The sequence below is a fragment of the Lynx canadensis genome, chromosome F1 (genome assembly GCF_007474595.2).
Source record: "Lynx canadensis isolate LIC74 chromosome F1, mLynCan4.pri.v2, whole genome shotgun sequence".
Taxonomy (NCBI): domain Eukaryota; kingdom Metazoa; phylum Chordata; class Mammalia; order Carnivora; family Felidae; genus Lynx; species Lynx canadensis.
This window is the reverse complement of record NC_044319.2, coordinates 68,022,300-68,038,887: the sequence shown is the minus strand read 5'-3', so window position 1 is coordinate 68,038,887 and position 16,588 is coordinate 68,022,300. Positions and strand designations below refer to the sequence as shown.

Sequence of the window (16,588 nt, the reverse complement as noted above, 5' to 3'; positions counted from 1 at the left end):
CACCCTCTACCAGCTCCCCCCTCCCCCCCCCCCCGCACCCCTCCCCGGCTCCCCCCCTCCCTTCCTGCGCCCCTTCCCACCCCTCCCCGCCAGCTCTGCCCTCCCTGCCAGCTCCGCCCTCCCCCGCCCGCGCCCCTCCCCTCCCCCCCCGCGCCCCTCCCCACCCCTCCCCACCAGCTCCCCACCCCTGCCCCGTGCCCTCCAAGTCCAGGCCCCCGGCTGCAGCCCGGCCTCGGTGCCCAGCACTTTGATATGAATAATGCAGAAGGGCAGGCATCTGGCTCACTTCCCTGCTTTGCCCCCTTCCCTCCTGGTACAGTGGCAGCTGGAGGGTTGCTATGGACACTGTCCCTCCTCGGTGACAATCCGCAGCCGCCCTCCCTGCTGGAGTCCCCGAGCCGCCGCCCGACCGCCGAGCCTGCAGCAGCGGGAGGCCTCGCGGAAGCGCCGCAGGGGGAGCAGGATCAGATGGGCTGAGGGGAAGCTGGGAGGCGAGACGGAAACTGCACGAAATTGGAAGCAACAAGCTGGACCTGTGCAGGGAGACTGACAAACCGCAGTCGGCTTAGCCAGAATTGGAAAGGCAGTGGTGTCTTGACAGGCTCCCATCGAAACGGACGTCAATCACTCGGACAGCATCTCTGGGGCAGGTGCAGGGAGGGGGGTGCAGAGGCCCCGCAATGGAGTGCGTGGATGGTGGGCGGGGTGGACGGGGCGTGGGCGGGGCGGGCGTGGACGGGGGCGTGGACAGGGGCAGGGATGGGCAGGGGCGCGGACGGTGGGCAGTGTGCCTGAGGGGGTAGCGGGGAAAGACGGCGTGGGTGGCGGGCATGCGGGGCGGTGGTGGGTGGCAATGGGCCTTGGCGGGGAGGGCAGCGGGCGTGGGCCTTGTCTGCAGGAGAGACCTTGACGGCCCCTGGCCCTTATGTAAGGACAACCACGGAGGTCTTCTGAGCTGGACTCGTGGCCACTCTGCTCCCCCGCCTGAGGACACAGCATGCGCCCCTCCACCGATAATGCTGTCTCTGCCTTGAGGACCAGCGCATGATACCTTCTCGAACATCGGTCCAAGAGATGAGGACAGTGTCACTGTTATTCTTGTCCCTACCACGAGACCAGACCTTGTTCCCCACCACTGAGCTCTGCACCATGAAGTCCGACACCCTCGCCCCTGTCCATGTCCCACAGCTGCCCACCTGCGGGTCACCAGGTCACCAAGACCACAAGCCTGCACCTGCCCAGAGACCTCAGGCCCACCTGGACAGAGGGTCCAACGTCGAGCTTCCTTTCTCTGCTTTCAACCAAAGGCCACATGCTAGCGGGCAGGGCACAGCTGGCCTCACCCTCCAGGGCCCCAGTGGCCACAACGGGCCTTTAATGGGAGGGCCTCGGGGACAGCACACCGGGTCTACACTACACCCGCTGAACACATGCACGATGGTGGGGTGGCCTCGTAGGCTGTGCCCACCCCACTCGGGTGTGGCCATGAGGGGGGCAGAGTAGCTTTGCCTTGCCCTGACCGCCCCCACACGCCCCCTTCCCGGGCCCTGACCGCCCCCGCGTGCCTCTTTCCCGCGGTACTGACCCTGGAGTAAGAGTAGGAGCAGCTGGGGGAAGCCCGTGTCCAGCCTGGAAGGCCCTGGAGACAGAAAGACCCAGACACAGGCAAACACACACACACGTGAGAGCCCTCGGACACGTGTGTGCATCTGTGTACGTGTGCAGAGACAGGGAGGGATCAAAGGTTTTGCCAAGTCCCCACGTTTATCTCTCTCGTGTTTTATTTCTGCCGTAAGATACAGGCAGCAAACCAGAAAGCTGTTCCACGTCCGGGCTCTGTGGAAATTCCAGAAGTAACCTTGAACACAGGGCCACAGAGTCCCCCACAGAGTAGGCGTAGGGCAGCCAGCTAGGCCCACTCACGAGCGGTGACTCAGTCCAATGCTGATTTTACAAGCGAACTCCCATCCCAGCTCAGGAAAGCCACAAATCACCGCCCATCCTGGACCACGAGGCCACTCGGCCACTCAAGGACAGTCCTGTCGCAAACGTTGGGGCCAGGGAGCGGAGGGTCTGCCGTCCCGGGCAGGAGGATGCGCAGCCCTGCGGCCTGGTGTTGACTGCAGCAGAGGAACCTGCTTTGGGCAGAGGCACAGCCCCACGCGGACTTCCCGGGGCCACCGCGCAGCCTACGGCAAGTGTTTCTGACGGAGCAAGGGATGCCGAGCTGTAGGGAGCCCTCGGTGGTAGAAGGTGCCGGTAAGCAGCAGCCTGGAGGGCACGTCTCGAGACCGAGGGGCCTTCGGACCTGCCCATGACCTCTACCTGGGGAACCTTGTCTTCCTGCTCACAAGCCCAGGAGATGCGGGAGGGTCAGGGGAGGAGAGAACATTTCGACTCCAGATTTCCAGGCTGCCCGTCACTGGATGGGGAGGGTGTGCAGCCACCGGGGGCACCCCTCCGTCACCCCGTCACTGGAGCTGGACTGCGGCTCACAGGCAGACCCGGCCAGCACCGGGGAGCACCTGCCAAGCGCCCAGTGTTGTGCAGCTGCCTCTGTGAGTCACTTCTCGTCCCCCTGTTCCACCGAGCAGCTGGGACCCCGTGAGGCCCGTGTCCTCCCCAAAGACCCAGCGCTCTCATCTCGGCCATTTTCCTTTGGGCCCTTGAAAGTCCCAGGTCAGAATGGCACCAGGGTGAGGCCGCAGACCTCAGAGAGAATATGCGCCCCGGACCCACCAGGACCCTAACGGGGGTGGGGGGTATGCGCCCCGGACGCACCAGGACCCTAACGGGGGTGGGGGGTATGCGCCCCGGACCCACCAGGACCCTAAGGGGGGTGGGGGGTATGCGCCCCGGACGCACCAGGACCCTAATGGGGGTGGGGGGTATGCGCCCCGGACCCACCAGGACCCTAAGGGGGGTGGGGGGTATGCGCCCCGGACGCACCAGGACCCTAACGGGGGTGGGGGGTATGCGCCCCGGACACACCAGGACCCTAACGGGGGTGGGGGGTATGTGCCCCAGACCCACCAGGACCCTCATGGGGGGATGCAATGCAGGAAAGCCCGCCTCCTCCTTGCGTCTGAGCCTGTGATTTTGTGACAAGAGGGGGCTCCCGCGTTCCTTGTGGCCGTGGTCGCGGGGGCTTCTGGGAGGCCTGGTGAGCCACTGACCCTCTTTTCTTGGTGTAAGTTCTTTCTCGTCCTGCAAACCTGGTGATAAAGCCTCCAGCACAGGCAAATGTGAGCCCGGAGTGTAAGGCCAGTGGCTTTGTCCTGACTTCTTGTTTCTGCCCCCATTAGAGAAGCTTCTGAACCAGCCAGGAGGGGCAGCCCCGGCAGATCCCGCGTCTGACCCCGTCAGCGGGGCATTGCTCCATCTCCTAACGAAGGCAGGGAAAGCGCCGTCCCCCTCCCCGTGCCCAACAAAGAACTTCTAGGGTCCCACGTGCCGTCAGACCCACGGATCTTGGCTGACGGACCTTCCAGTGTCGAGAGAAAGGACACGACTACAAGGATCCAGAGACACCTGACCCCCAGGTCTGGGACTGCAGGGACTTGATCTGTGTGTTTGGATACCAAGACAGGAATTTTCCAGAAGAATAGAGTGCCAGGGACCAGCAAGCAGCCAGTATCTCCTAGGTGAGGCTGGACCCGCTCGAACTGGAAAGATCTGGTCTCCTCGTGGTGTCATGGGCCGGAAGCACTTAGCACAGCGCGGGCACGCGGCGGGTCCTGGGCAAATGCCCCTTCCCTCTCTGCTCGGTGCATCCCTCTCCCGTGAGGGTGTCCCGCTGGCGGGGAGGGAGCGTGGGCAGCAAGGAGCCCTCCACTACCTGCTTCGGGAGCACGAAAGCGCTGAATGCGGGGAGCACAGCCACATGCAGTTCCCGAGGTTGCTCGGGAGGGAAGGGGCCAGGCCCGCGGCTTTCCACGGGAAGGCGCTCTGAGCAAAGGAGCCCTCGGCCATGGGGCCTGGGGGGCGGGGGGGCGACATCTGCGGCGCTCGCTTCCGCCTACAGGACCCCCAGCTGCCCGTCCCGGGGGAGGCGACGTCAGACTAGCCCAAGGGGTGTCGCGAGCCCAACTCCAAGGCCAAGCTCAGCCAGGCTGGCCCTATTCTTGGCCAGGGGTGGGGGGGGGGCGGGTTAGCCTCTCGCCTCTCCTCCGGTGGCCCAGCCTTGGCCATTTGGAAGCAGCTTAGCCGAGTGACGCGCCAGAAGGGAGAAGAGACACATGCACCCACGTGGCATCCACGTGGCGGTCTGTCAGCTGCACCGCAAAAGTGATGGTGGGGGGGCGGCGGAAGCCGGTGACTCAAAGCAGGTTCGGGATTATCTGCTGCTTCCAACCATCCACGTCCCTCATCACCATGGAGAACTGAGAGCTGGGTGTATCTGCCTCCCCCTCAGTGCTGGTGCTGGCATTAGAGGCGTGATTTGTACTTGGGGCAACGGCGGCTAAGGGACCCGGTCTCTGCAGGAAATTCTCTCCAGCGCCGAAATGTCATGAAATAGCTCTCTGCACCTGGTCCCTCCCCTCTTGGTCCCTTTAAAAATGGCTGGATGGGGCGCCTGGGTGGCGCAGTCGGTTAAGCGTCCGACTTCAGCCAGGTCACGATCTCGCGGTCCGTGAGTTCGAGCCCCGCGTCGGGCTCTGGGCTGATGGCTCAGAGCCTGGAGCCTGCTTCCGATTCTGTGTCTCCCTCTCTCTCTGCCCCTCCCCCGTTCATGCTCTGTCTCTCTCTGTCCCAAAAATAAATAAACGTTGAAAAAAAAAATTAAAAAAAAAAAAAAAATGGCTGGAAAGAGGAGCACCTGGGGAGCTCAGTGGGTTGAGCGTCCGACTTCGGCTCAGGTCATGATCTCGCGGTTCGTGGGTTCGAGCCCCGTGTCCAGCTCTGTGCTGACAGCTCGGAGCCCGGAGCTGCTTCGGATTCTGTGTCTCCCTCTCTCTCTGCCCCTCCCCCACTTGTGCTCTGTCTCTCTCTGCCTCTCAAAAATAAATAAATATTTAAGAATTCTTTTTAAAAGACATTTGGGGTGCCTGGGTGTCTCAGTCGGTTGAGCGTCCGACTCCGGCTCAGGTCATGATCTCACGATTCGTGGGTTCTAGCCCCACATCGGGCTCTGTGCTGACGGCTCAGAGCCTAGAGCCTGCTTCGGATTCTGTGTCTCCCTCTCTCTCTCCCCCTCCCCAACTCTCTCTCTCTCAAAAATAAATACACAAACTTAAAAAAAAAAAACACAAAACAAGGACATTTATTATCCCACACATTGAGGACTGGAGAGGTAAAATCGTTCTAGGGGCCATTAATCTGGTGGCATGTGTCCCCATGAACAGAGGTTGTTTCTGACTCTCTGCCCTACTGTCTTCAGCATGTTGGCTACTTCCTCATGATCACAAGATGGCTGCAGTGCCTCCAGGCATCCCATCACCACCCTTCAAAGTCTAGAAACAGTAAAGAGACACACCAATCTTGGATTTTCTTTTAATAGAGGAAAACCGTCCCAGAAAACTGTCCTCCATGTCTCACTAGTCAAAAACAGGTTACATGCTCAGAGCTAACCCAATCACCCACCGAGGCAGGTGGGGGCCATATTGGCTAGACTGGGGCCCGTCTTCCTCTGAAGCAGATGCTGACGGGTTGAGCACTGAACCAAGGAATCAGAGATTCAAGGAGGAAGCGAGCCCAGCACTGCGTCCACCAGACCAGCCGGAGGCCCAGATGCACTCACCATAAGGATTCTCCCCCACCAGGACAGCTCCCCAGTGTAGACGGCGAGGACGGTGCCGGCCCAGTGTCCTTGTGACTCAGATAAGAAGGGGTGAGACGCTGGCTCGCACCGAAATGAGAACCGCCAGCCTTACTGTGAGCTCACTTATCTAGAAGACACGCGTCCACCTTCCTTAGAGAGATCTGGGGAAGGGATCCTATTAAAGATGTGGCCTCCACGCACCCGGGAAGCAAAGCCTCTGGCGAAGGCCAGCGGGCCGCGCAGGTGATGGGCGCCGCTGCGCGGTGCCCGGGTCTTTAGTTTCCTGCAGGAAACCTGACGCCTCCCTGTCTGGAGATGTGTCCGCTCACGCAGGAGCGGGGAGCCAGAGTGGAAGAGCCCTTCACACTTTCACGTCACGGATTCAGGCTCCTTGAAGAGACGCGCCCACGGCTCCGCCCCCTCCGAGCACCCTCATGGGCAGGTTGGGGCTCGCTCTTTGGAACCAAGTAAGGGGGTGACCCAGAGCCAGGCAGGCGACGAGGAGGAGGGAGGAGAGAGGTGTGCAGAGCTGGGGGACAGAGCAGCCCTGGGAGGGCCCGCCAGCGGCTCGAAGGCCGAGGGGCCGGCTGCACAGAGGGGACAGGTGGAGGGAAGGGAGGCCGCGGCAGAGGACAGAGGACAGAAGAAGGAGAGCCCGAGGGGAAAGGCCTCGAGGGCTCGGCACACAGCCCCCTGGCCACCACTTTCTCAGGGACTCTTATCAACACCGACACTTGCCGTGGGAATTTCCAGCGGTGGGTCACCTTCTCGCGGCCGAGGACAGAGATCCAGGGGGTCACGCCCCGTCTTTCCAGCCGGGCAGGACCCAGGTGTTTCCAGACCCGGGACCAGGCGGTACTGAGAGGCCGAGCGGTCATTTTCCAAAGAGGCCTGGGACACACAGGAATCTTGGTTAAAGGGAGGGAAGACACAGCCAGGACCCCCGGGGTCGTGATGACGTGTGTGCTCAGACTTTCGACCCTTGTCCTCCTGAGCCCCACGGCTGGGAGGACCGCAGTCTGAAGACAATCCACACACCCCATCGTCCCTCACAGTGCACGTGGGCATCTCCAAAAGTAATCCCCAACGTGGCATAAGCTGTCTCCCTCGATAGGCTGCCTAGAGAACTCTTCTTCATCCCTCAAGGCCCTGTTCAAACGAGCCTCCTTCGTGAGACCCTCCCTGATCCCCACAGCCCCAAACAGGGTCAGCCGTGACCTCTGCCGTGAGCCTCCGACACTGTAGGGACTCCCAGCGGGAGTGGCTTGTCCTTACGCATCTGTGTGCCCGGCGTGGGGGACAACACCAGGAACAGACAGGGATGCCACACACTTGGGAACTAACGGATGAGCAAAAAAAGAAGTCTGACTAGAGCGTGAGCTTCTCAGCTCACGCGGAATTAAATCAAATCCCAGAACTTTGAAACCAACGGGGCTCGGTGTTCACCAAGCCCTTCTCACATCCCTGGAAATACTTTTCTAATCTATGCTAATCTGTACACATAGGAGGCTTTCAGTGCTTTTATTGACTTCTCAGGGGCGCCTGGGTGGCTCAGTCGGTTGAGTGGCCAACTTCAGCTCAGTTCGTGATCTCACAGTTTGTGGGTTCCAGCCTCACGTCAGGCTCTGTGCTGACAGCTCGGAGCCTGGAGCCCGCTTCGGATACTGTGTCTCCCTCTCTCTCTGCCTCTCCCCTGCTTGCACTCTCTCTCTCCCTCTCTCTCTCTCTCTCTCAAAAATAAACATTAAAAAAAAATTACTTCTCTGAATTCTCATAGTAATATTTGCTTGCTCATATAAAAATCTGGAAAGAACAGAAAACAATAAAGGAGAAAATGTACAACCCACCTACCTGAAGTATCGTTAACATTTAGCAAACTGCAGTCTTTTCCGTGCATTGTGCTTTCCCTGCACAGCTGAGACGGTCGGTTGTAATGAGTGTGTACCTGATACTTTCTGTCTTGCTGATTTCATTAAAGGAAGCCACGCAGATACATTAAATTTCATCCCACTGACACACCACCACCAACCCCACCCGCCTGGCACCTTCGTTAGGTGGCGCCGCGCCCCCCGTCTGGCTCCAGGCTCCAGCGGCTCACGAGTCTCAGGCACTTGTCAGGTCCTGCTGTTCCCGGCGCCACTGCCCTGAACCTCCGGGAGGAAGGTGTGCGTGTCTGGGCAGCACCAGACGTGGGCTCCGGAAGGGCCTCCTCTCGGCCAGCGCGGGTGCAGGGGACGCTACCTGCGCTGGGGCCCGCGAGCTGACCCTAAAGGCAGCACCCCTGGTGTCCGGACGCGCACGAGGTGAGCTCAAGGGGCAGGACCCGCCTGTCTTCTTGCCATGACCCACCCAGAGCCTCCACAGAGCCCAGCACCTGGTGGGTGAGTGAATGAGTGAGTGAATGAGTGAGTGAATGAGTGAGTGAGTGAGTGAGTGAGTGAATGAGTGAGTCACTGAGTGAATGAATGAGTGAATGAATGAGTAAATGAATGAGTCAATGAATGAGTCAATGAGTGAATAAGTGAATGAATGAGTGAGTGAGTGAATGAATGTGACTGAATGAGTCGATGAATGAGTGAATGAATGACTCAATGAGTGAGTGAATGAATGAGTGAATGAGTGAGTCACTGAGTGAATGAATGAGTGAATAAGTGAATGAATGAGTGAATGAGTCAATGAATGAGTCAATGAGTGAATGAATGAGTGAATGACTGAATGAGTCAATGAATGAATGAATGAGTGCATGAATGAGTCAATGAGTGAATGAATGAGTGAGTGAATGAGTGAATGAGTGAGTGAATGAGTGAGTGAATGAGTGAATGAGTGACTGAATGAGTGAATGAATGAGTGAATGAGTGACTGAATGAGTGAATGAGTGAGTGAATGAGTGAGTGAATGAGTGACTGAATGAGTGAATGAGTCAATGAATGAGTCAATGAGTGACTGAATGAGTGAATGAATGAATGAATGAGTCAATGAGTGAATGAATGAGTGAATGAATGAGTCAATGAATGAGTGAATGAATGAGTGAATGAATGAGTGAATGAATGAGTGAATGAATGAGTGACTGAGCGGTGCCCCGTTGGGGGGTGGGTGAGCTGTGCCTTCCACGTGTCACACCCCACGACGGCAAACACAGAACCCCAAGCCTCTGGGGAAGTCTGGGGACATAATGTGGCAGTGGCAGGACAGTGTTCTAAGTGCCTGGGCCAGAGCGCGGGGGGACGGCCAGACCACGGCCCCAGCTGAGCCTCGAACACTAAGGAAGCGCGAGGCCCCCGTCTCCCACCCCCTCCCTCTCTCACACCTACACACTCACTGCTACGCACCTGTGCCTCTCCGATGGCATCCGGGGCAACCAGCTGGACAGGAAGCCCGCCAGGTGAGGAAGGTCATAGCGGGGCTCTCCTGTGGTCACCGGAGGAGCGGCTCTTGTGTGACGGCCGCTCAGCGGACAAAGCGGGTCAGCAAGCCCGAGGGCATCTGTCCAGCGGGTCACTCGCCGGGCCCCACACCTGAGAGCCAGGGGTGAACAACGTGTGTCCCTCCTTGCGGCGCCCACCTCTCTGTCCCCCACACCACCACCCCCAGAGCCCCAGCACCTCACATGGCAGGTGTGCCCCCCGTCCTGGTGACCCAGCCTCGTGACAGCTCCCAACATGGCCCTCCCTCCGTCCCTGCCCCTCTGCCCCAAGTCACATCCCTCACACCTAACTGGCCCCACCGCCGTCCCCCCGCCCTCAAACCCGCCTCCGCAGGGCAGCACAGAAATCGCTGGAAAACGCAAATCTGACCGTGCCGCCCCTTCCTCTGCTTCAGACCCTGTAAAGGCTTCCCGGAGCTGCCGGATAAAAGCCAAGTCCTCGCGGGTGGCCCCCCTCGGCCTGGCTCTCTTCCGTGCCGCGCCCTTCCCACCCCACCTGCCACACACGCTCTCCCAGCCCCTGGAGAGCCCAACCGCTCACCACCCAGGGCTCCTCTGCTTGGAACGCTGGCAATGTCTCCCCCCCCCCCCCCCTTCTTCATCTGCCTTCCAGGCCCTCCCTCCGCAGGACTCCCAGGCGACCACCGCCTCCTCCGGGAAGCCGTCCCTAACTCCTCAGGCTACTCCGTTAACACCCTGCACCTGTCCATCAGGGTGTCCGTGGTAATCAGTGTGCGCTTAGCACTGGCGCCCCCCAGCCTGACACCCACTGAAACAGAAGCCCCAAGGAGTGGGCACCTGTTACCCTAGGGCCTGGAGCACAGAGGTGCCACAAGACGTTGTTAAGTGACAAATACAGTGCGGGGCCAGGGGCTGTGACAGTGGGGAGAGCCACGTGTGTCAACCCAGGAGAGTGGGCGGGGCTGAGGGCATCTCCCTGTGTAATGAGGGGAAGGGCTGGGGCGTCTCCCTGGAGAGGGGGCGGAGCTGGGGAGAGTGGGCGGGGCGGGGGCGGCTCTCAGCACAGTGGGCGGGGCCGGGAGTGTCCTCGGCGAGGGGGCGGGGCGGGGCGGCTCCCCGGGGGAGTGGGCGGGGCTGGGAGGTCTCCCTGGAGAGCGGGCGGGGCTGGGTCCTTTCCCAGGGTCTGAAACGCTTGAGCTGAGTTCTGATGGATGAGGACCCGTGAGCCAGCTGGGGAGCAGAAGCCAGGGTAGTCTCACTTCCGGCTGAGAGCAAGCTTCCAGTCCCGCTGGGGAGAGTGGGGATAATCCCACACGGCCTGTGCTCAGTGAGTTTGAGAGCACTCCTTAAGACAGGTGCCAGAGAGTAAGTAGGAGGCAGGTGCGAAGGGCCTTACAAGCAGGACAAGTAGTTAGAAGAGGGAGCATGAAAGGATTTACGCAGGGGGTGCCCCTGCTCTGGCTGCAGAAAGCGGGCATAGGACCGAGGCTGGGGACAGGAAGGCCAGTGTGGAGGCCACTGCAGCCGTCCGGCGGGTGGGGCCTGTACTCCGCCCGGGAGGAGAGAAAGAGCAAAACTGGAGAGTCATCAGACAGGACTGACAGGGCTTGGTGACAGGAGGGATATGGGGTTAGGAGAGAAAGGATCATCCCCAAATCCTGCCCTGAGCAGCTCTAGGAGGTGCATTCCCCGAGACCCAGATTGCAGGAGAAAGAAGGGGCCGGAGGTGCTGACACAGCACTTTTCCGGGGCTGGGACAAACCGTGCACAGGCCAGACAGGCCTGGAGCTCAGGACAGATGCCAACAGGGCTGAGGTTCAGTTCAGAAAAGATTCGTCGAGCCCCTGGGACGAAAGGCCGGTGCTCCCAAGTGTGAGCACCACAGAGCTGTGGGAGTGGGGTGCACAGCTCCCAGAGGGACCCCAGACACGGCCTGGGATCCCCGGCAAGTGCCGGGGAGCTGGCGGTGCAAGGTGGGGAGAGGCGCACGAAGGGCAGGTCGCCGGAGCCCCCAGTGTCCTTCTGGCCACCTGACACTCGGAAGTTGCCGTGTAGCCCCTGGAGGGGGTGATCAAAACTCTGACACGGTCAGATGTCTGGCCACGTTGGGAGACAGTCAGACAGAGGGTAACAGACCCCACCAGCCACGGCCCCCCTACTTCCTCGTAACAGAACCCAAGGTTTGCTCAGTCCTTCACCTCCCACGGGGCCAAATGTCTCAGAGAAGGGGGCTACACCTGTGGGCCCAGGGGTCGAGTCACAGCTGGTCGGAGGCCACTGCGGTGACCCCAGTGCCCTTCACGGGCCAAGGACGCCCCTGGAATGAGAAGAGGTGGGCAGGAAAAGAGGGGCAGGATTAGGATGAAGTGGACACAGAAGTAAGGACGTGCTTTCAACAGCACCGTCCACACCGCTCGCCCACAAGAGGCACCACGCAGACTGAACCCGGAACTACAAAACGAGTCTCGCTCACTTTGGGAGAATTTAAGCCACGTAAAAATATTCCCTGACCGAAAGGAACCTCAATCAGAAATCAGCAACAGAAAGATCGCAGAAGCCTCCAACACTTACAGGCTAAATACCACACTTCCAAATAACCCACGGGCCGCACAGGAAATGGGGAGAGACGGAGAATATTTTGAACAAAAAGAAAACACAACAAATTGGAATTTGCTGCAAAAGCGGTACTTGGGGAGCTGATAGCCTGTAAGGCTACAGGGATCAAACGCCTGCATCAGAGAAGAGAGGAGGCTCTGAGTGAACGACTCCGGCTCTTACATTAAGAAATTAGGAAAAAGAAGAGAAAACAAACCTAAGTAAACGAAAGAAAGGAGTATCAGGGTTGGAAATCACTGAAATAGAGAACATAAAAGCATTAGAAAAAATCCATCCAACCAAAAGCTGGATCTTTGAGAAATTTTTAAAAAATGGGGGCGTCTGGGTGGCTCAGTCGGTTAAGTGTCCGACTTCAGCTCAGGTCATGGTCTCACAGTTCGTGAGTTTGAGCCCCACATCGGGCTCTGTGCTGACAGCTCGGAGCCTGGAGTCTGCTTCGGATTCTGTGTCTCCCTCTCTCTGACCCTCCCCTGCTCATGCTCTCTCTGTCTCTCAAAAACAATAAACAAATGTTTTTTAAAAAGTTATTAAAAATAAACATTTTTTTAAAAAATCGATGACTCTGTAGCCAGACCAATCAGAAAAAAGAGAATAGTCGAAAATTTGTCAGTCTCAGGAATGAGAAGGTAACATCCCTACAGATTCTCAGATGCCAATAGGATATTAGGAAGTGTTGTAAATAACTCCATGCCAATTCGTCTGACAGCTCAGAGGAAATTTAAAGCCTGGTTTAGTGTGAAAGATGCAAACCACTAAAGTTCACACAAGAAAAAATAAATAATGTGAGTAATCCTATATCTAGCGAAAAACTGAATTTGTAGTTTAAAAACTTGCCACAAGGAAGCCCCAGACGGCTTCAGTGGTAAATCCTAAATAACACCAGGTTCTACACAAACTCATCCAGAAAACTGAAGGGAAGGAAATATTCCCAATTCATTCTATGAGACTAGAATTACCAAGATACCACAACAAAACAAAGACATTATAAGAAAATGCAGACCAAATTCCTCACAAACACAGGCACAAAAATTCTAAACCACAATTTAGCAAATTGAATCCAACAATATATAAAAAGGATAAAACACCACAATCATTGGGATTTAGCCAAGGAAAGCAAGGTTGGTTTAAGGCTTGAAAAATCAATGACTAGAACTCACATATTAACCAACCAAAAAAGGAAAATATATATGATATAATTTCAGAAAACGTATTCGATAACATCCAATACACATTCATGATGAAAACCCTTCAGAAAACTAGGAATAGAACAAACCACCTCAACCCGATACAGGGTAGCTACAAAAAGCCTACAGCTAACAGCAGACCGGACGGTTAAATGCTGAGAGCTTCCCCCTGGGATGCAGAATCATTCGTGCCCACTCTCACGACCTATTCGACGTGAAGTTCTGGCTGGTACCGTAAGACAAGAAAAAGAAATCGAAAGCATCCGGATTAAAAAGGAAGAAGCGAAACTGTCTCTATTCAGAGATGTCATGAATATCCAATAACCTATGGAGAAAATGTGGTTAAACTCTCCAAAAAAGTCACTAGAACTGATGCGTGAGTTCAAAAGGTTTCAGGATAACCCTCAACACAGAAAACTCCGTGGTATTTCTACATATTGGCCATCAACAACCAGAAATTGAAATGAACAATGCCAATTACAGGAGCATCAAAACTATGACACAGGGATAGTTCTGACCAAGGACACGCACCGTCTGTGCCCTGAAAATCACAAAACGTGGCTGAGAAAAATTTGAGATGTAGGAAATGGCAGGACACATAGCAGGGTCATGGGTCAGAGGCTCAAGATGGTTCAGAGGCCAACTTCCCAACTGACCCATAGGTTCAATGCGATCCCGATTAAAACCTCAGTGGGCTTTTTAACAGACATTTAGGAGCTTATTCTAAAGTTTATGTGGAAACGCAAAGGACCTAAAGAAGCCAAACAACTTTGAAAAAGAAAGTGGGAGGATGCACGCTGCCTGATTTCCAGAGTCATTACTGAGCTGAAATAATTGAGACAGAATGGAGCTGGGACAAAAATAGACACAAAGATCCGTGGAACAAAGCAGACCCCACACGGCCGTGGACTACTGACTTTCAACAAGTGGGCAAAGGCCGTTCAGCAGAGGGGGAAGAGTCCTTCCGACAAATAACGCTGTAACAACTGGAAATCTATGCGCAAAAAAATTAGCTTTGACCCTTACCTCACACCATGTACAGAAATTCACTTACAATGGACTGCAGATTTCCATGTAAAACGTCAAGGTATGAAAATGTCCAGAGGACAGCGTGGGAGAAAATCCTGGTGACCTTGGGTCGGGCTGGTCACCGGATCTATGCATTAGCGCAGGACCTCTGCGCAGCGCGCCCAGCGCCACGGGCCTGCGCGCCTCGTTGGCTGCGCGCCTCGTTGGCTGCACGCCTGGCAGCCGTCACCCCTTCTCCCCCAGAGCTCTCCCTCTGGGAGCCACGCCCCCCCCCCCGCCCCGTACTTCGTAGCAGCCACGTGTCTCGGTAGGACTGACCCCGTGCCAGTTCCCAGGTGGTCCCCACCTGGCACACACCATCCTTTGTATGACACAATGACTGATTCAGGCCTAGGAAGTGATGCCCCGTGGCTGGGGCAGAAGACATTCTCTCTTGCAGCCCACACGGGAGCAGGATGAATGTGTCGTCCACAGGGTGGGGGCAGCCACCGTGCCCTGGGGAGAAGTCAGCCTGAGAAAGAAGCCAGCACCCAGAGGAGAGTGGAGTCTAGGGAGCTAATGGGAATCAGAGCCTGAGCCCTGATCAAACCATGCCTGAAGTTAGTCACTTCTGCAATTCTGTCATCTGAGATGATGAATCCTCTTTATTGCAGAAGTCTATTGGAATTCATTTTCCTCCGTTACCTGCAACCAAAAGCATCCTCACTGATCCGGGAGCAAAGAAGAAGGCCATTAATTGCATCTGGTAACACGGCGGAGTGGGGGGCGGGGGGAGCGTCTTTCCAGAGAGGAGGTCCTTTAGCTTTGATCTATAGGATGAGTAGGAGTTCACGAAGAACCAAGAAAGGTAAGAGTGATGGGGGCTGAGTCCGCCAGGCAGCTGGTCACCTCCAAGTGACCTTGAGGGCAGCCGGGCAGCCACCTCTCCGTTCAGCCAGCCTGCACGGAGGGCCGCTGCCAGGCCAAGTGAGTGCAAAGAAGTCAGGAGAACCTGCTGGAGAAACCCCAGGGCATAACAAAGGACACACCCAGCTGTGCAGTCATTCAGAATCTTCAATCTTGCAAGTTGCCTCCTGCCTGGGAGGGCCTGGAGACCAAGACCGGTGGGGTCTGGAATTTTCCCAGCCTGGGCACTCCTCACCCACAGCCCCGTCTGCCTTTGTCTCACAGCCAACAACCTCAACAACAAATCCACGTGTGATCATGACATCCCCAAATAAGTACAATGAATCCTTTTTCCTTTTGAAAAACAATCCTCTCTCTCTTGGGCTGAAATCAAACCCCAGCCTTCCATGTGGCCTGTTAGCTTCCCGCTGATGAGTTCCAGCACATTCTCTCATGTGAATTTCACAGCAGCCCTGGAATGGGGGCGGGCGGGGGGGGGGGGGCATTACTGGCCCCAGGTAGCAGATGGAGACCCGGAATGGCTTGCTCAAGGCAACAAGGCTAACATCTGCTGGAGGCGAGACTTGACAGAAGCTTTTGGGGCCAGTTCCTGGGCCCTGCACTGCCTCTCTCGTTACACAAATTCTCAGAAGACCATCTTCACTGCTTACCCAGTCTGCATGCAGACAGCAGCAAACCTCACCAGAACAGCAGAGTATTTCTGTCCTCCCAGAAATCTAGGAACCCCCCGGGACCACGTTGGGGCTCAGCTGCCAACGTGAGACCTGGGGCAAGTCACGCGAGGGGTCTGAGCCTCAAATCCCTCCACGGGGAAGGGAGACCAGCCGCCCTGCTGGCAGTGGGGAGAATCAAGGGGAGTCTCTGTGCTCTTCCCACAGGCTGGCATTCACCTTGGGCCAGAGCCACCTGCAGAAACAGCCCCCAGCTGGCGGGGCGGCGCGGGAGCCAAGGGCTGCAGGGGACCCCGCTCGGCTTGGGGACCGTGGGAAAGCCGCTCATGGCAGAAAGGGGTCAGGGGAAGGGCAACTTCCGACCTGCTCCCTGGGAACCGCACTCGCACTCGGGTTCCACCCCAGTCACCCGGCCCCGCAGCCGCTCCCTTTCCCAGGCCGAAATCCCGCCTGCAACCGCCCCTGCCTGCTGCCAGCCCCACCGGAACCACAGAGCCAGGAGGCCTCGGACAGACGGCAGCTCCCGTCCAGCCCTGCCCGGTGCCCCCCTCTTCCCCCCGCCCCGCCCCGTCTCCTGCCTGCCCAGGGCCAGGGAGGCTCCGCTTTAACCCACAAGCGTGCCTCCCCTCTCCTCCTTCCGTCCCAGACCCCTTGCCTTCCACCTCCTATGCCCTGCAGAGGGAGAGAAGGAGGGGGGCGCCCCGCCGAGAGAGAGAAGGAGCAGGGAGGGAAGGGGGGGTGGACGCCCCTCCAACGGACAGAAGGAGGAGGGGAATGCCCCACCGTGGGAGAGAAGGAGCAGCCTTCAGCGGCAGAAAAGCCGGCCCGGCAGAAGGGCGGAGGCTCCCCTCTGAATAACCGTCTGGGGACGGTTGCAAATCAGCCTCAGGCGGCTCCCTGAGAGGAAGTGTCCCCCGTCATCCCTCCCTCGCCCCCCCAGCACCCCATGCCAGCACCACCACACCAAGGATCTGCTTCTTGCATCCTGGGGAGACCTGGATGGAATCTGGCAGGGCCCCGTCCGGCCCTCGGTGCC

General features: G+C 57.5%; 1 long non-coding RNA gene across 1 annotated transcript; it reads right to left on the bottom strand.

The window, feature by feature from the left end:
• Nucleotides 1-5,276: 5,276 nt before the first annotated feature.
• Nucleotides 5,277-9,269, bottom strand: LOC115505472. Its single transcript, XR_004343102.1, has 4 exons — nucleotides 9,091-9,269; nucleotides 7,613-7,724; nucleotides 5,741-6,652; nucleotides 5,277-5,453 (listed from the first exon to the last, which is right to left on the bottom strand). It is a non-coding gene; the product is annotated as an uncharacterized LOC115505472 (long non-coding RNA).
• Nucleotides 9,270-16,588: the final 7,319 nt, after the last annotated feature.